The sequence below is a fragment of the Otolemur garnettii genome, unplaced genomic scaffold (genome assembly GCF_000181295.1).
Source record: "Otolemur garnettii isolate 467f Iridium unplaced genomic scaffold, OtoGar3 scaffold00152, whole genome shotgun sequence".
In the NCBI taxonomy this organism is placed as follows: Eukaryota; Metazoa; Chordata; class Mammalia; order Primates; family Galagidae; genus Otolemur; species Otolemur garnettii.
The window spans coordinates 731459-734585 of NW_003852547.1; the positions used below are offsets into that span (position 1 = coordinate 731459).

Here is a 3127-nt window from a genome sequence, read left to right on the forward strand (position 1 = left end):
ACTTGCCCATGAGAAAGTGACCGGAGAATGTGGGGGGATTCAGAGGACGCCATGTGGGGGGCGCCGAGGGAAGATGGGGCTGGCAGTACATGGTGGTTGTTTACCAGATTTTGAAGACCTTGTCAGAAACGGGAATGTGAAATATCTAATTATAATTTTTAAATATTGATTACTGGTTGAGAGGCTGATATTTTGGATATATTGGTTTAAATAAAATTCATTGTTTAAAAAATAAGAGTTGAAGATTGGTTATATGAGAAGAAGGTACTGACTGGACTCAGTTCAGACTACTGAGGGCAGGAGGAGGAGGATTGGTGAGCATGTGTTGATGCACTTGGGCTCAGGATGGAAAAGAACTGTCACAGTAAAGTAAATGTCCTTAGAAAATTACAGGTTTGGAACGGAAGTTCTGTGCCTGTGTGCTGATTGGTCACACACTCAGGCCAGACCGACCTCCAAACTTCGGCTGTCCTTGGTAGAAGCTTCTGGGATCTTCCCAGATTTTCTCAGTTCTAGACACTTACCCTCCGCACACTTGCAATGCCGCGTGGAAGCCAAAGCCACACCTCCTGCATGGCCCCTCTGGCCAGCCGGGCACCTCAGATGAGAACTGCACCCAGGCCAGCACCAGCAGCTCAGCCACCAGCAGCAGCCCCACCATCTGCAGTTGCCTCATCTGCTGCTGCACCCCGGCAGCCTGGTCTCATGGCCCCAAAGGCAACTACTGCAGCTGGTGTGGCTGTGGGCTCTGCAGTTGGGCACACTCGGGGTCCTGCCATCACTGAAGGCTTCAGTGGAGGACGTAATGCTGAGCCCTCAAACCCCGACATCACTTACCAGGAGCCTCCTGGAAGCCAGCCGGCACAGTAGCAGAAGGTTGGCCCTTGCTTCTATGAGATGAAACAGTTTTTGGAATATACCCAGAGCCAGACTGACATAAAGCTCTGTGAGGGATTCAATGAGGTGCTGAAACAATGCAAACTTGCAAATGGATTATCCTAATCAAGAAGTACAAATTGAGGAAAAGGAAAATTGCCTTTCAAGACCAAGTTAATTTAGCATGAAAATGTAATTGATAATGAAAGTATAAAGGGTAAAACCATCAGTTAAACCTCTCCTGTTATTAATAGCTTCCTCTCTTCAGAATTGTACTGGAAGTGGGTGTTCTTAGGGTGCAGAAATTCACTGAGATGGTAAAGGATGGGGGGCAGATGTTGGTGTGCCCTCCTTAAACCAGCTGTTGTGAAGTGATTAGAATAAAGTTATTTTCTTCCAGAAAAGAAAAAAAGAAAATTACAGGTATACGGGCAGAGTTCAGGCAGGGGCTGGACGTCTGAAAATACCGGTCAGAGTGATGTTTAAAGTTGCAAGGGCAGAGCTTGGCTCAGAACTCAGGTTTCCCACTGACCCCACATATGAAGTCTTATAAGAACTGCCCTTTGAAACGTGACACTGCTGCATGGTGCAGGCTGAGCTCCCTCTGACAGCTTCTTCCAATCCCCGCAGGCGGTAAGACTCCCTTGTCTAGCTGAGATTTGCGCGTTTTTCACCCCAGCCCCTCCTGGCGCCTTCACGCGGGAGAACAAGAGTTACATGCATTTACCGACCATGCCCACGGGGTGGCAGCAGCGCCCCAGTGTTGTTCCCTAAAACTCCACCCCGGTGTGGGCGAGTCTGAGAGCGCCTGATGGGGTTGCAAAAAGGGCAAAGGAGGTGCAGGGTAAACTTCTTTATTTATTTTTTCTTTCTCCTGTGAAATGACAGATTTGAGGTGAATGTGAAATAGAAGAACTGGAAGACACTTTAGAAAGCACTTCACAAACTCGAAGGTGCTTATGGATCACTCAAATCTTGCTTAAATGCAGATTTGGATTCTTCTGGCGAGGCCTGATATTCTGTGTTTTGGGTTCTTTTTGCAGTTTTTGGCTGGGGCCAGGTTTAAACCCGCCACGTCCGGTATATGGGGCCAGCGCTCTACTCCTTGAGCCACAGGCACCACTCCAATTCTGCGTTTCTAATGAGCATTTGCTCGATGCCCTTGCTGCTGCCTGGGAGACCACACTTTGAGTCACAAGAGGTTAGGATCTTTTAAGTTAATTCTCCCTGCACCTATTCATGGATGAAGCAAGACCGAAGTCCAGGGAGAGAATATAACTTCCCTAACAGAGCAGTGACCTTATTTTGCATTTAAACCCAGAGCTTTGGCCTTTTCCTCCAGTTCTTGCTTCACTACATACCGTGGCCTCCTTTACTGTTTGAGCGGCATCTCTCAGCTCAGGAACGCAGGGCTCCATTTTCACCATCCCCCGGTCTTGCTCAAGGTGTCACTTTGGTTACTCCTTACTCAAAACTTCAGTGGCTCTTCTGTAATCACAAGATCAAGTTCTAATGTCGCTGTCCAGTGTTCATGGCTCAACAGCATACTGCCCCCTTTAGAAGCTTTCCTAACTTTCCTGTTTTTTAATCATCTCTGTGGTATCTCTCTTGCCCTGCTCCTTCCTGTGCCTCAAGGGTGCTGCATTCAGTTCTCTCTTGGGGGTGGTGGTGATGGCGTGGGCTCTGGGGCTAGACAGTCTCAGTTACCAATCCCAGACCCACCACCAGCCTTGGCAGTTTCCTTCATCTTTCTGAGGATCAGCGTCCCCTCTGAAATAACCCCGTGTGGTGGTCAGGAGGAATGAATAAAATGACATATGCAAATCCACCCTCCTTTCTGAGTATCTCTTCAAAACCAGGGTCTAAGTGGTGCCTGACACCTGCTTCCTGGGCTCATAGTTCTTATCTCTGCCTCCCTTAGGCTTAAACATTCACAGCCTAACCTGAGTCCTGCCTCTTTCCTGGAAACTTTAATCCCATCCTTCAATAAATTATTTCACCCAGGCATTAGCATTTAGCTGTGTGGCAGGCCTCTCAGTGAGACCCTTGGGAGGCGTGGAGGATACCCGCTGTGTGATAATCCAGGGGTAATGAGCGAATTCTTCTCTCAGTGCTCCCTGATGCTGGAGTGCCCTTCTCTTTTCCCAGCTATTGCCGGGCAGCAGTTCCTCCTGCACCAGCCGCCTGCACCCTGGTGGTCTTGTGAACACCACAGGGATTGATCTTGTCAGGGTCCTTCCTGCCTCTAGAT

The 3127-nt window shown here is 48.6% G+C and overlaps 1 pseudogene; it reads left to right on the forward strand.

Moving 5' to 3' along the window:
• The first annotated feature begins 540 nt into the window (after positions 1–540).
• LOC100949066 lies at positions 541–1063 on the forward strand (annotated as a pseudogene).
• Positions 1064–3127: the final 2064 nt, after the last annotated feature.